Below are 16,338 nucleotides of genomic sequence, written 5' to 3'. Positions count from 1 at the left end.
CCAGTGGCCAGGCACAGGGCGCCAGCCCCAAATAACACACATGTATCTTTTTCCATGCTGTTTCTGTTCAGGCAATCTTTCCATTCATGAAACAAAAAACAAAGCTCGGTGGGGAATGAGGGGATGAGGTGGGCAATGACTTACTAAACAGCATTATTCAGAAACATGAACCTGGAGCATGGGCTCTTCGATAACTTGTGATCACACCAGCTCCAGCACAGAACCTTCAGAGCAGTGGGAACACTGGTGCCAAGCAAGTTGGCAGTTGCTTGGGAGAGGGCAGGACAAGCTGCTTCTTTTTTGTTTGTTTTGAGACAGGATCTCACTCTGTCACCCAGGCTAGAATGCAGTGGTACAATCGTATCTCACTGCAGCCTCCATCTTTAAGGCTCAAGTGATCCTCCCACCTTAGCCTCTAAGTAGCTAGAACTATTACAGGTGTACACCATCATGCCTGGATAATTTTTAAATTACTTTTAGTAGAGACGTGATCTTGTTATGTTGCCCAGGCTGGTCTCAAACTCCTGGCCTCAAGCAATCAGCCTGCCTCTGCCTCCCAAAGTGTTGGGATTACCGCACCCAGCCACAAGGTTGTGAGCTACTGCACCCAGCCACAAGGCTGCTTCTTGTTTGAATCAGGCAATTTCAAGCCCAAGCATTCTATAAGCCCCATGTACAAGGGCTATCCTCATACACACACTCACACATACATGCACATACACACATACACTCACACTCTCACACACACACTCACACTAATATGCACATGTGCCTGACTCCCTTAAGCCTGTCTCATAGCTTCCTGACCAGCCATAAGACAGGCCCACTGTTTATGCTGTTAGCTGGTGGGGACCACCATACGACTGCCAGCTCCACCCCTTGGGACTCAGGAAATGTTTGTACAAACGTCGGGGGTGCAGTTTCTCTGTGGATGGAGCCGCTGTGAAACGGATCCTGTAATCTCTAAGTAAACAGAGCCAATTAACATCCTATCTGCCAGTCGATAAGGGCTGTTTTCTTTTCTAGTTAATAGGCATCAACTCTGCCTAAGGGATCCGGGCACACCTTACATAATGGCTGCTCCCTGTTAACCCTGACCTGTGGGCTGCCTCACAGGTGGGGAGTTTCTTCCTGCTGCATTCGCTCCTGGGTGCTTTTCAGACAATCTCTGGTTACCGCAACCCTTGCTGCAGTCGCTATGGGTGAAACACCCTGAAAGATCCAGGAAATTCTATGGTCAATCACTGTCCTCTGTCCTGGCAGACAGTGCTGCTCACATCTGTCACCAAAGGCCGTTAGATGTGATCTAAAACAATCCAAGGTACTGGATGGTACTCACATCCCTCCACTAAGAGGGTGTACTGCAGTCACTGTCCTCGCCTCAAAAGCCCTGTTTGGTTGGGCGTGGTGGCTCGCACCTGTAATCCCAGCATTTTGGGAGGCCAAGGTGGACGGATCACTTGAGGCCAGGAGTTCAAGACCAGCCTAGCCAACATGGTGAAACCTTATCTCTACAAAAATACAAAAATTAGCTGGGCACAGTGGCTCACGCCTGTAATCCAAGCAGTTTGGGAGGCCAAGGCAGGAGGATCATTTAAGGTCAGGAGTTCAAGACCAGCCTGACCAACCTGGTGAAACTCCATCTCTACCAGAAATATAAAAATTAGCCAGTATGTTGGTGGGCACCTGTAATCCCAGCTACTTGGGAGGCTGGGGCAGGAGAATTGCTTGAACCCGGGAGGTGGAGGTTGCAGTGAGCCAAGATCGCCCACTGCACTCTAGCCTGGGTGATAAAGGCTTTATCTATAAATAAATAAATAAATAAATAAATGGCTCTATTTTCTTACCACATGGAACCTGGCACAGCGATCCACACTTGGTTGGCCTTCAACAACTATTTGCTGGACAAGTGAATTAATTCCCTGGACATGCCAAGTTTTGCTTGGCCGGTCTCCAATGCCAGCAAACTCCTCTGTATCCTTCAAAGCTCCTAAATGTCCTGGCCTCAATGCCCCCAAAGTTAGCTGCTCTGCCCTGCACTGAGGAGTCTGTGGTTCTCTCCTGCACTGGAGGGGCCACTCTCCACTTGCCTCCCCGCAAGTTCCCTTGAACGCAGGGGTTCCCTAGAACGCAGGGGTCCACGTCACGCTCAGTGTCCATGCCCAGCAAGGAAGCAGAAACATAACACCTGTAGACAGGTGCTTTTGCCTGTTGCTGTCCCATCCTCCTGCCCTTCAGCCATTCCTTCCACGGCAGCAGCAAGAATGCACCCCTTCAATCATTCTCTTCCTCATGGCCACACAGCAGCATGCACAGGCTCCCTGCCACCCCACACTGTGTTGTGGGAAGATGGGATCTAGCATGTGACACCTTGGATGTGCCACTAAACCTCCACATAGGCCACATACAGTGGCTCACACCTGTAATCCCAGCACTTTGGGAGGCTGAGGCAGGAGGATCACTTGAGACCAGGAGTTCAAGGCTGGAGTGAGCTATGATCCTACCATTGTACTCCAGTCTGGGTGACAGAGTGAGGCCCTGTCTCTACCAAATAAATAAATTAGCTAGGCATGGAGGCCCATGCTTATAGTCTCAGCTACTCAGGAGGTTGAGGTGGGAGGATCACTGAAGCCCAGGAGGTCGAGGCTGCAGCGTGCTCTGATCACACCACTGTGCTCCAGCCAAGGCAACAGAACAAGACCCTGGCTCTAAAAAAAAATGTAGGCTGAGTGAGATGGCTCATGCCTGTAATCCCAGCACTTTGGGAGGCCGAAGCGGGCAGATCACTTGAGGTTAGGAGTTTGAGACCAGCCTGGCCAACATGGTGAAATTCTATGTCTACTAAAAATACAAAAATTAGCCAGTTGTGGTGGCAGGCACCTATAAGCAGCTACGTGGGAGGCTGAGGCACAAGAATCGCTTGAACCCAGAAGGCGGAGGCTGCAGTGAGCCAAGATCAAGCCACTGCACTCCAGCCTGGGCAATACAGTAAGACCCTGAAAAAACAAACAAACAAAAAATTTAAAGTAAAAAATAAACCTCCCGTTCCTCGATTTCCTCATCTGTCACCATCTTCACAGGATAATGCCACTTAAATAGGTGACAAGTGTTGATAAGTATCGCTCTGTGTAATAAGGAATCAGACAGGACTGGGGCAAATCCCATTTAATATGACCTCGGCCTACTGAGCGTGCTTTTGAGACACTGACACATGGCTTCCCCATGATTGGTGACTGAAAAGTACATATTCACGGGGCACAGGGGCTCACACCTGTAATCCCAGCGCTTTGGGAGGCTAAGGTGGGAGGTTAGCTTGAGCTCAGGAATTGGAGACCAGCCTGGGCAACACAGCAAGATCCTACTTGCCCAATCTCACCACCTGAAGACCCTTATACATTCTGGGTCTCCCCATGCCAGGCTGAGCACCCCCCACAGGTTAATTAATCTCCCTATAGTGTGAGACAAATCTTAGATGATTGTCCCACTGCTCATCAAAGAACATTCCTTTATTTTTATTTATTTATTTATTTTTTAGACAGATGCTCGCTCTGTCGCCCAGGCTGGAGTGCAAGTGTACAATCTTGGCTCACTGCAACCTCTGCCTCCCAGGTTCAAGAAATTTTCCTGCCTCAGCCTCCGGAGTAGCTGGGATTACAGGCACCCACCATCACACCCAGCTAATTTTTGTATTTTTAGTAGAGATGGGGTTTCGCCATGTTGGCCAGGCTGGTCTTGAACTCCTGAACCGCAGGTGATCTGCCCACCTCAGCCTCCCAAAGTGGTGGGATTACAGTCGTGAGCCACTGCACCTGACCTAGAACATTCCTTTAAAAGCACCTCCTGCCTACCATGGTTACCACCATTTAGTGTAAGAAACAGTGCAATCTCTGGCTCTGACATTCAAGGCTTACCATTGTCTGGCTGTAACTCACGAGCTCTGGGCAAATGAGGCTGCTCAAAGCCCACAAACATGCCTGTGCTGCTTCGCTGCCATCATTCTTTTGCCTGGGATCACCTTCTGATCCCAAACCTGCCCATTCTAACACACCCCCTCCCGAGCACGAGGCTGCCACAGCTTCATTGCGCTAAACCAGCCACAATGTGATGGCCTGGTTGGCAATGGGAGGTGCCCACCAATCATGCTAGAATCAGGTTTGTCAGTCTGATCCCTCCTCTCACACAGGTACCCTGTGAGAAGAGAGCACTGCAGAGGAAGGGACGTGCCCACAGCAGGAGGGGGGTGAGGTCTTGCTTGTTCCCCCAGAGCTGAGCTACTCTGCCCAGTGTTTCTAGGACCACCTGCCCCAGGATCTCTGGGAATGTTTGTACAGGATCCTAAGCCCCACCATAGATTTACTAAGTCAGAACTGCCAGAGGGTGGGGTCTGGGAACCTGATCTTAAGACAGTATCAGAATGAGGCAAACTGCACTAAGAAATACTGCAGATGTGGTGGGTCTTGGGCTAGTGTAACTGTAATACAGGCTTGATTGAAATGTACATATTCAGGCTGGGCATGGTGGCTCACGCCTGTAATCCCAGCACTTTGGGAGGCCAAGGTGGGTGGATCACGAGGTCAAGAGATCGAGATCATCCTGGCCAACATAGTGAAATTTCATCTTTACTAAAACACAAAAATTAGCTGGGTGTGGTGGCACACACCTGTAGTCCCAGCTACTCGGGAGGCTGAGGCAGGAGAATTGCTTGAACCTGGGAGGTGGAGGTTGCAGTGAGCCAAGATTGTACCACTGCACTCCGGCCTGGCAGCAGATCAAGACCCTGTCTCAAAAAAAAGACGAAAAAAAAAAAAAAAAGAAGAGGCGATCCAGGAGTGGCGTCCTGTGCCTGTAGTCTCAGCTACTCAGGAGGCTGAGGTGGGAGAATCACTTGAGCCCAGTAATTCGAGGTTGCGGTGAACTATGATCACATCACTGCACTCCAGCATGGAAAACATAGCAAGACCCCATCTCTAAAAAACAGAGAGAGAGGACACAAAGAGACATACAACAGGGAGAAAGCCACGTGAATACAAAGGCAGAGACTGGAGCGATGTGGCCACGAGCCAAGAACTCCAAGGTTTGCCCAGAGAAACGCCTGTGAAGGACTCCCTTGGAGCCTCCAGAACAAACCAGCTCCACTGACACCCTGATTTTGGACTTCAGGCCTCCACAACCATGACAGGATATATTTCTGCTGTCTGAAGCCCCCCAGCTTGTGGTAATTTATTATGGCAGCCACAGGAAATGAATATGCAGGGATCTGAGGCCAAGCCTCCAAGCGTTGGCCTGTCCCTCGGCTGGTGGCTTATCCAGCCATTTGCCTGCCGAGCCTCACAGGCTGCTGGGCTGGCAGAGAACTCAGCAGAAAATCTGGCCAGCAGAGAACTTTGTTGAGCCCCTGGAATTCAAGCGTTCAGCTCAAGATGATTGTAGCAAAAGGTGCTCAGTGAAGAAAACAAATGTTGACAAGCATATTTTTAAAATAGCCCTGTGAACAGGGTGGGGCCTCCGGGGAACAACGTTCTACTTCTTCGGCTGGGTGTTAATTTTATTATTTGGTATATCTTCTTTCTTTTCATATACACGTTATATACTTTTTTTTTTTTGAGACGGAGTTTCGCTCTTGTTACCCAGGCTGGAGTGCAATGGCGCGATCTCGGCTCACCGAAACCTCTGCCTCCTGGGTTCAGGCAATTCTTCTGCCTCAGCCTCCCGAGTAGCTGGGACTACAGGCACGCGCCACCGTGCCCAGCTAATTTTTTGTATTTTTAGTAGAGACGGGGTTTCACCATGTTGACCAGGATGGTCTCGATCTCTTGACATGGTGATCCACCCGCCTCGGCCTCCCAAAGTGCTGGGATTACAGGCGTGAGCCACCGCGCCTGGCCCACTTTTTTTTTTTTTTAAAGAGACGGAGCCTCACTGTCACCCAGGCTGGAGTGCAGTGGCACAATCATGGCTCACTGCAGCCTCAACCTTCTAGGCTCAAGTGATCCTCTCACCTCAGCCTCCCAAGTAGCTAGGACTATAGATACACACCACCAAGGCCAGCTAATTTATTTATTTGAGACTGAGTCTCACTCTGTCACCCAGGCTGGAGTGCAGTGGTGCCATCTTGGCTCACTGTAACCTCCACCTCTAGAATTCAAATGATTCTCCTGCCTCAGTCTCCGGAGTAGCTGGGCCTACAGGCATGCACCACCACACCTGGCTAATTTATTTATTTATTTATTTATTTTTGAGACAGAGTCTTGCCCTGTCGCCCAGGCTGGAGTGCAATGGCACGATCTTGGCTCACTGCAATGTCCATCTCCTGGATTGAAGCAGTTCTCCCTGCCTCAGCCTCCAGAGTAGCTGTGAAGCCTTCCACCATGCCCAGCTAATTTTGGTTTTTTTTTGTTTGTTTTGTTTTGTTTTTTTGACACGGAGTTCCGCTCTTGTTACCCAGGCTGGACGATTCTCCTGCCTCAGCTTCCCAGGTAGCTGGGATTATAGGCATGCGCCACCACGCCCAGCTAATTTTTCTGTTTTTAGTAGAGACAGGGTTTCACCTTGTCAGGCTGGTCTTGAACTCCTGACCTCAGGTGATCCACCTGCCTCAGCCTCCCAAAGTGCTAGGATTTAAGGTGTGAGCCACCATGCCCAGCCCCACATTACACACACACGCACACACACACATTTTTGTTTATTTATTAATTTTGAGGCAGAGTCTTGCTCTGTCACCAGGCTGGAGTGCAGTGGTGTGATCTTGGCTTACTGCAACCTCCACTTCCCGGGTTCAAGCTATTCCCCTGCCTCAGCCTCCTGAGTAGCTAGGACTATAGGTGCATGCCACCATGCCCAGCTAATTTTTTGTGTGTGTATATTTTAGTAGAGACAGGGTTTCACCATGGCCAAGATGGTCTTGATCTCCTGATCTTGTGATCCACCCGCCTTGGCCCCGCAAAGTGCTGGGATTATAGGCGTGAGCCACTGTATCCAGCCGATATACTTTTTATGAAGAGGTATGTCATGCTTAAAATTAAAAATGTAGATGGATTTGTAAAAGCCCTGTCTTGCAAAACCCAAACAAGCAAATGATTCTGATCATCTCAATAATCCCCTCTTAATGTCTAACTGCCAAAATAGAAGGGACAGACAGAAAAAAACTGGATGACACGTGGGCAGAGGCCTGACTTTAGTATGACAACACCCTCCATCTGGCACCAGTGGTGAGAAATTGGACAACTGGAGAGAGTCTCAAAACAGCTTCCCAGACAGATTTAACATCTGACTCGTCTCAATCTCTCATGATGCCCTCATTTTTCTTTTCATAGGCCCAAGTGAAAAAAAAATTAGCAACAGCTAAATGGTTCTTTTAGCAATTGTTCCTGTCAAGGTACCTTGAGCCAAAATCTCAGCACCGCCACTGCTCCCTGCTATAGGGACAAGCTTCACAGAGCAGGAACTAAAAAAAAAAAAAAAAAATTTAACAGAAAAACAGGGTCTTGCTCTGTTGCTCAGGCTGGAGTGCAGTGGCGCAATCATAGTTCACTGAAGCATTGAGCTCCTGGGCTCAAGCAGTCCTCCCACCTTAGCCTCCCGAGTAGCTGAGACCATTTGCGCACGCCATCACTCCCGGCTAATTAAAAAAATTTTTTTTATAGAGATGGGGTTTCACCATGTTACCCAAGCTGGTCTCAAACTCCTGGTCTCAAGCAATATTCCTGCCTTATCCACCTTAAGTGTTGGGTGTTGTGAACCACTGTGTCCAGCCCCAAATATGTCTTGAACTTTAGTCTGACTGGCAGAGAAATAAGTCTAATGTTTAATCCCTACCCCACAAGCCAGAACACCTAAGAGAGGTATAGGAAGCAAGGAGTGATATTCAAAAGAATCTCTCATGCTGTTTTTTTACCTATCAGATGGGACAGACCACAAAGCTTGATAATAAAATAACTGAGCCGGCCGTAGGAGAGGAATAATCAGACTTTCCAACTTCACAGTTCAGAGGAGGAGGAGGGACATGAACTATTTACATGAATATGCCCTTTGAACTTGGCTCCCCCGCTTTTTTTTTTGAGACAGTGTCTAGCTCTGTCACCCAGGCTGGAGTGGAGTGCAGCAGCATGATTATAGCTCACTGTAGCCTTGAACTCCTCAGTTCAAGGGATCCTCCCACTTTAGCCTCCTGAGCAACAGGGACTACAGGCACGCACAGCAAAACAGGGAGGTCCGAAGTGTCTGTGCCCGGCTGGAGCCCGAATACATTCACTGTATATTTGGTATGTGCTGATGCATGCATCTATCCATTGCAGCTCTGTTGTCAAAGCCAATTATGGGCTGTAGCTTAAACAGTCATCAGTAAGAAACTGGCAATAGAATGTATATGTCTGTTCAATGCAAATTTACCAGTGGTTTAGAAGGGATGGGGAATATATACCACCCTGCACCCCTTTCTGCCACCCAAGTCATAGACTACCTCTGGAAGAAAACAGAAGAAATTATCAACAGCAGGTGCATCTGAGGAGGAACGCAGTACAGGTTGGGGAAGACCTGCCTGATTTCTACTACATGCCCTTTGTACCATTTAATTTTTTCTTTTTAACTATATAATAGGCCAGTCATGGTGGCTCATGCTTGTAATCCAGTACTTTGGGAAGCTGAGGTGGGCGGATCACTTGGGGTCAGGAGTGCAAGACCAGCCTAGACAGCATGGTGAAACCCCGTTTCCACTAAAAATACAAAAATTAGCCTGGCTGGCCAGCATGGTGAAACCTGATCTCTACTAAAAATACAAGAATTCGATGGGCGTGGTGGCAGGCACCTGTAATCTCAGCTACTTGGGAGGCTGAGGCAGAAGAATCGCTTGAACCCGGGGGGCGGAGGCTGCAGTGAGCCGAGATGGTGCCACTGCACTCCAGCCCAGGCAACAGAGTGAGACTCAGCCTCAAGGAAAAAAAAAAATTAGTGGGGCATGGTGGCGCATGCCTGTAATCTCAGTTACCTACTCGGGAGGCTGAGGTAGGAGAACTTCTTGAACCCAGGAGGTGGAGGTTGCCATGAGCCAAGATTGTGCCACTGCGCTCCAGCCTGGGTGGCAGAGTGAGACTCCATCTCAGAAAAAAAAACCCAAAAACTATATAATCAACGATCTCATCAAAGTTTACACACATGTACATATATAACACATGAAATATATGCATATAAAATATGTACATAAACATGCATATGTGTATAACACCCCCCCACACACATATACATACATATATACAAACATACATGCCCATATATGTTTTAAATGACCCCTATTGAAGTTGCACAGAAAACCCAAATGGCTTCAGCTTCCACAGGAGAAGCTGAAGATGACATGACCCTCTGGAACATTCTAGCACCATCTTTGCAGGGAGAGGTGGGAGGGGGTAAGAAATGCTGTGCAAACCTTCCAGGAAATGGCACGTTATTACTTTTCAACAGCAAAGCCACCGGCCTCTTTCTATGCTGCATGCTTGCAGATCAGACTCAAGAGAACTTGAAAAGTTCCAGAAGAATCATTCCTAGCACCACGCCAGGCTCCAGTTTTGCACGTTAGCTTTAAGCAGCTGAAACATTAGCTTGCCTCACTCTTTAGAGTGTTCCCTTACTGTTTATCGGCTTCAAGGGCCCAAGGAGTGTCGGAGAGGGATCCCCAGCAGCTCCCTCTCCGGCATCCTGGCGGGAGGCACTCCAGATCATGACCACCCACTCCGGCAGCGTCTCCATCTCCACCGCCGGCCCGCCCCAGGACTCGGAGAACATGCTTGGCAGAGAGGGACCGTCCCTTCCAGCTAAGCCTTTCCGGACCCAGGCAAAGTCACGACTCCTGAAAACAGCCTGAGGGAGTGGAGTGTGGTTTTCCTCCCCTGCCAATCCCTCTGAGATAAACAACAGATGAGCCCAAAAGCGGTGGGTTCACAGCAGAGGGTCAGCGATGCCCAGGATGGAATAGGCTCTGCCTCTAGCATTCAAGTGGTTTAGGCTTGTGGCTGGCAAAATGGAGATGATTCCGGTTTTGTCTGACCGATGCGATTATTCTAAGGTCCGGAAATCACTTTACACGCTGTCAATCACTGTTAGAAATGAACACTGGGGTAAGCTTTTGTTTGGGGAGGGGAGGGTGCAGAGATCCTGAGATGCCAAGGCTTGGGGGACTTTTGGAGGACATGGGAGATTCGGGGGGATTATTTTTACAGGGGGCGCGCCAATACAGGTGCACGTGGAAGAAAGCCCAAGGTGGGAGAGGGTCAGAGGGGAAGAAAGGGGGAGACAGATGTATAGGGCTGTCAGGAGCAGAGAGCAGGTACCAGGGGGAAGGTCCCTGAGAAGAGGGACCCAGGTTGCTGGGGGAGTGCGCACGGGGGTGTCGAGCTGGATATGAGGAAGGGCACTTAGGGACGGGACCAGGTCCAGGGGTGAGTTAGGAGCCACAGGCTCAGGTGGGGGTGGGGGAGTGTCATCGACAGGGTGATAGGGGGTGTTCGTGAGTGGGAGCGCAGTGTCAGGTGTGTGAGGGGGATGTCAGACCCAGCTGTGCGGGGCGCCGGGGACAAGGCCCCGACGATGTGGGAGATGTCAGCAAGGACAGTCTCAGGTGTCTGGGGGATGTTAACGAATAGGGACGTGGTGTCAGGTGTGCGTGGGCTGCGGGTGAGGGGCTCAGAGCTGGATGCAGTAGCCCTCAGGGGGCAGCAGACGTGGAGTGTGGGGGGGTCTTTAATCTCTTCCTGCCCTCGCGACGCTGCTGTCACGCTCCGCCTCGTCCGCCCCTCGCCCCGGGATCCCTGACAGGACCCGTGCCTCACCTCAGTTCAGCCCGACAGGCGCGGGCCCCTGACGCTTGCGCTCCCCCCGGTGTCCCCCGCGCCCCCCGCGCCCCCTCACCGGCCCGGACGCGCCGCCGCCGCTACCACCGCCTCCAGCCGCCACGGCCCCGCCTCGCGCACCCCCAGAGCGCGCCACGGGAGGGGTCCACGCCACGCCCCGATTGGCTGCTTCCTAACCAATCAGCGCTGGAAAAGACAGGGATTGGCAGGTATGAAGCGGATGGGCAGCCCCTAAAGCCAATCGCAGATGGGCGGAGGTGGGGCTAATTGGGAGAGGCCTTGGGTGCCTGGGTGGTCCCGCAGGGTACTAGGTGCTGGGAGGCGAGGGCCTGGAGGAGGCGAGGGCCTGGAGGCAGGCGAGGATTGGAATCTCGGTAGAAAACAGGCAGAACTGTTGGCCAATCGCTGGGGATAAAGGGCGGGGCTACGAGAAAACTGGCACGACCGGAGAGGCAGAGGCGAAAGGAATGGAGGGCGTAGCCGGGAGGGAGACGGGGATTGACTGCGAAGGGGATTGACTGGCAGGCCCCGCGGCCAGTCGTAGCGGCCATGGGCGGTGCGCCCCCAGGGAGGGCTGGAGCGTACCAGGTGCAGTCTGACCCGCAGCGCGGCGACTCGACCTGGCCTCGGACGCCTGGCGCAGGGTCCCCTGAGGCTGTCGTGTAGAGTCCGCCCTCTGGCTCCCAAGCGTAGAAGCGGCTGTGAACTTGGGCCAAGGCTGAAGGACTCCTGGATAATTCTCCATCCCCTTACTTCCCACTAATCCCCTGCAGACGACCACTCGCTGAGGAGATTCGTTGGAGGTCACTCTGAGCTGCCCTCTGCATCTCGAGGTGGTGTGAAGACATGGAAATAAGGGGCGGAATCCTACTGAAACGCGCTATGTGGTTTTCTTAGCCTGACTTCTCTGTGTCCAGGCTTTCCTCGCCACGGTATCCAGTGACATCCCTGTTAGGTCTCCTTCCTGCTAAGGCTTTTGTGAATTAACTGAATCTTAACCACACTCCCATGAGGTCAAAGTGACCACTGACCCCTTTTACAGAAACCAGAGCACAGAGAGGTCAAGTTCCTTTCCCGAGGTTACACAGCACTTTGGTTACTAAATCAGATAATGAATCTAGAGCAGCTTTTTGGAAAGGGAGTGTCAGAGAAGAGCCACTGGGGGCCTCAGAGACCTGGGTTTGAATCCCTGTCCGATCACTGGCCCACCACACAACCTTGGGCAAAGCCCTTGTGAGTGTCAGCTGCTTCATTTGGAAAAGGGGCGAAAATGATTCCTACACCTTGATCTCTCCTCTCTGGGGTTGCTTCCCTGCGAAAACTTACAACCCACCCTTTATTTTAATTACTGGTGAAAGCATTTGACCCTCAGCAGGTCATGTACGGCCTGGGAGCCTCAGCTCCGATGTGAAGTGCAGTTAATGGGGTTGCTTTGCAGAAAATGCCAGCAGTTAAGGGAGACAACTGCCATCCCAGGCATGGCTGTGTCATCGGCACCTCCCCTGAGCCCACTCTGTTCTCAGACTCACCCTTAATCTTCAGGATGGAGAGGGCAACAAATGTTTCCAGATACCAGCTCTTATTTCCTCTAGGTGCTGGCTAGGGTTGGTGGAGATCAAGTTCAGAACCAGAGAATCCTGGGAGGGAGCAAGGCTGAAACCAACCTTAAAAAGGGCTCATATTTCAGGGCTGCGCAAGCCCTTGCTCAAAGTGTGATCCACAAGTTTCAAATGGGGACAAGGTGACTGGAAACCACTACCCCAAGGCCATCAACTCCTGATTATTCTCACGATATGCCTGCCTGGACCTCCTCTCCCATACCTCTCACCTCACCTGTGGTTTGCTTCCCTGCAACTTGCAGGACCTGGCCTCCATGCTGCCCTCCAGAGGAGGAAGCTTAGGTCAGCTAAACATCAACTGGGTGCCAGGTCCCTGTGGGGCTGGTTGGGCCTTTGTCCAATACCATCTCCCCACCTGACTTCCAGGTGGAGGTGACAGTGCCAACTTAGCAGATGAGAAAACTGAGCCTATGGAGGATAATAGTCCTTGGCGGAAGGACCCGGGGCTGGGTTTGATTCCTTTTTTTAAAAAAACATAAGAAATGGCCAGTAATGGCCACAGGACCTTCAGCAAATAACACAAGCTCCCCACTTCAGTTTCCTGGCTATCTCCTAAGGCTGAAGGGAGCACTGATGAATTAGAAGTGAAGCGTTTACAATGGCTTAGTCCACAGTAAGCACTCATGGAAGGATGGTGATGACAAATTGTTCTTCTCTGGGCCTGTTTCTCTGTCTGTAAATAGCGCTTCATGGACAAAGACCAACTATGGGTGTGGCTTGCCACACCAAGAGGGTGATATCTATGCCAAGGCACCCCCCCAGTGCCCACCTGCCAGGCCCTGGGAGGGGGAGGTAACAACTCCTGGAAGGTCCCACAGTGCCTTCAGGGACAGAGCCAATTAAGGCAAAGGTCGGGCACTGGCCCAGCCCAGGGCTGCCTCTCTAGCTTCTGCTCATTCTTTAGCAGGCTGGCGCCGGCCAACCTACCTACCGCCTTCCAACAAAGGCAGGCAAAGCGCCTTGGCAATTAAGCGACGGACACCCCCACCACGGGCATTCATGTGAGCCCAGCTAGGGTGCCCAGGATCTTGGCTCTTCCGCTTTCGCCTGGCTGGCCCTGGGCAGAACACTGCCTCTCGGCCCTCTAGTCTCCTCTACCTCTTGGGGATCCCAGGAATCATCTGTGAGCCAGACCGGGGCACAGCGTCCAGGCCTAATCGCCTGAGGCCAGAAAGCCTTTTGCCCAAGGTTAGGTTAACAACTTTGGAAAAAGATGAGGGGCGTGGAGGCAGGTCGAGCTGTGGTCTCACCCCACTGCAGCCCCTCGAATGCACGTGAGTCTATTTCCTATCTGGAAAATGGGGTTCATAGTCCAGCCTCTCAGAGATGTATGTTCACAACAGAAGAGATCTGTGTTCCTTTCCATGAGCCCGAGCCCATCCCTGGCTGGAGGGAGACATCCTGAACATAGCAGTGACAACGACCAAGCCTGGCTGGAGTCAGAGTGGGGTCATTCACCTCCCAAGGCTCAGAGAAGTTGGGCCACTTCACCGAAAGCCCACAGCAGCAGAGGCTCGGCCTGAACATGCTCCCACCATCCTTGCGGCCGCTTCCCCCTCAGCCCAAGTCTTGTTGTCATCGAGGACAGCAAATGCTGCTTAGGAGAAAGCCGGGCACAGTGGCTCACATCTGTAACCCCAGCACTTTGAGAGGCTGAGGTAGGTGGATCTCGAACTCCTGAGGTCAGGAGTTTGAGACCAGCCTGACCAACGGGGCAAAATCCCATTTCTACTAAAAACACCAAAATTAGCTGGGTGTGTGGCACCTGCCTGTAGTCCCAGCTACTCGTGAGGCTGAGGCAGGAGAATTGCTTGAACCCGGGAGGGGGGAGGTTGCAGTGAACCAAGATGATGGCACTGCACTCCAATCTGGGTGACAAGACGAGACTCTAACTCAAAAAAAAATAAAAGGGAAGGGGACAGGGAAGAGGTTGGGGGAATGTACCAGACATCCCCTGAGCTGGCCCTTGCTAGGGGCTGTGGCCCTCCAGTGTGGCATACCTAGCCTGAGCTAGGGGAAGGGCCGATGAGGAGGCTGAGGCTCACAGAGGGGAGGTGATATGCCTGAAGTGGCTGAGGGGGGATGGAAAGCCAGCCGCCAACCCCAGGGAAATGTGAGCTCTTTGGTGAGGGGCCACCACCCAGCATGAGGCTGTCCAAACATGCTAGCTCCATCTACTGAAGACACCCATTTCCTTGGGCTAAGGTGGGAGGGACTGATAAGGCAGAACCACCCCTTCCTGAAGAAGCCTGCAGCTTGGCCTCAGCCCAGGAGAGGATGCTGGGGCCACCTGGCAGGGACCTCGAGTGCTTGTCAGTTTATTCAGGTGAATATTCAAAAACACTGACGGGAAGCTAAAGGCACAGCAAGGGAGGACAGGGCCCTGCCTGCAGGGAGCTGGCGATAGTGGGGGCAGGACAAACAGGAGAGTTCACAAACAAGGTGACCTCAGATGGGGCCCAGCATCAGAGCCAGAGCAGGGATGATGAGATGGGAGTCTCTCCCGGAGCAGACAACGGGAGCTGAAACCTGGTGCTGGGAGGAGCCGGCCACGGTGAGAGCCACGGGAAAGGTGCTCTCGGCAGAGGGCACAGCTTTTCACACAGGGCTTGTGCAAAGGCCCTGGGGTGGGGGAGCAGGGAGTGAGGGCAGTGGAGAGGAAAGGGTGGGAGATGGGCAGGGCCTGGGCCATGCTGGGCCTGCAGGGCATGAAGCATGGTGGGTTTTTCTGTTTTCTGATATAGGTTCTCGCTCTGTCGCCCAGGCTAGAGTGCAGTGGTGCCATCCTAGCTCACTGCAGCCTTGAACTCCTGGGCTCAAGTGATCTTCCTGCCTTAGCCCAGGCTGCTGGGACCACAGGCAGGTTTGGTTTTGTGTGGAGGGTAAAGGGGAGATTGAGAGCAAGGCTAGAGCAGGAATGACAGGGCCAGCACTGCGGGCTTTCCTGGAAATAGCCGAGGAGCACCTACCCTGCCACATGATAGATGAGCAAATGCTTGAGAACTGCCCAAGGTCACACGGGCCCAGAAGTCAAGTCAGGACAGTCTGGGGCAGATTCAAGATCTTTCTCCCACATCCTGGGAGTCTCCAGAGAGGAGGGACAGGGCGGAGTGACTGGGTCAGAGGTTTGGTCCTGCCCTGCTCAGCTGGCAGAGCCCTTCCCTGCTGAGGTCAGGAAAGATGGGGACACCATGGGGAGGCACAGCCAGGGTGACTCTCCTTAGCTATTTGCATCAGCTGGATTCTGCAGAGGCTGGGGGCCTGCTGGGAAAGGCCATCCTGGGGCTTGGGGAGGCACGTGACAAGCAGGGACCAGGGGCCAGAAGGACAAAGGCCCTCGAGGTGGGGGCAGGAGGGCTAGGGAGCACACCAGGGGTCCTGAGGCTGCCCTGACCCCCATCAGGCCACAAGGGATGCACAAGCCACCTAGTGACCACAGTGTGACCTGAATGTGACTTCAGAATAGAAGAGCTGGGGTGTGCAGGGCCACAGCTGCCTGGGCACCCCCAGAATACTTGGGGTGGGATGGTCACTGAGGGCAGCAACAATGATGTCTATCTTTTTTTTTTTTTTGAGATGGAGTCTTGCTGTTGCCCAGGCTGGAGTGCAGTGGCGTGATCTCAGCTCACTGCAGCCTCTGCTGCCCAGGTTCAAGCGATTCTCCTGTCTGTCTCCCAAGTAGCTGGGATTACAGGCATGTGCCACCACACTCAGCTAATTTTTGTATTTTTTTTTTTTTAGTAGAGACGAGGTTTCACCATGTTGGCAAGGCTAGTCTCGAACTTATGACCTCAAGTGACCCACCCACCTCAGCCTCCCAAAGTGCTGGGATTTCAGGCGTGAGCCACCACACCCAGCCGACATCTATCTTATATAGATGG

At 52.2% G+C, this 16,338-nt stretch overlaps 1 protein-coding gene across 2 annotated transcripts in view; it reads right to left on the bottom strand.

Moving 5' to 3' along the window:
- SLC25A42 (solute carrier family 25 member 42) overlaps positions 1 to 10,952 on the bottom strand; it is a 38,023-nt gene extending 27,071 nt beyond the window's left edge. The window contains exon 1 of one of the 2 annotated variants that reach the window (XM_035283958.3): positions 10,818 to 10,952. The gene's annotated coding sequence lies outside the window, so the exon portion shown is untranslated. The remainder of the gene's footprint in view (positions 1 to 10,817) is intronic. The other variant, XM_008987545.5, reaches the window with a different exon arrangement.
- Between the last annotated feature and the right edge of the window lie 5,386 nt (positions 10,953 to 16,338).

The sequence above is a fragment of the Callithrix jacchus genome, chromosome 22 (assembly GCF_049354715.1).
Source record: "Callithrix jacchus isolate 240 chromosome 22, calJac240_pri, whole genome shotgun sequence".
In the NCBI taxonomy this organism is placed as follows: Eukaryota; Metazoa; Chordata; class Mammalia; order Primates; family Cebidae; genus Callithrix; species Callithrix jacchus.
The sequence above is the reverse complement of the archived record's forward strand: the minus strand, read 5'-3'. Positions and strand labels throughout refer to the sequence as shown.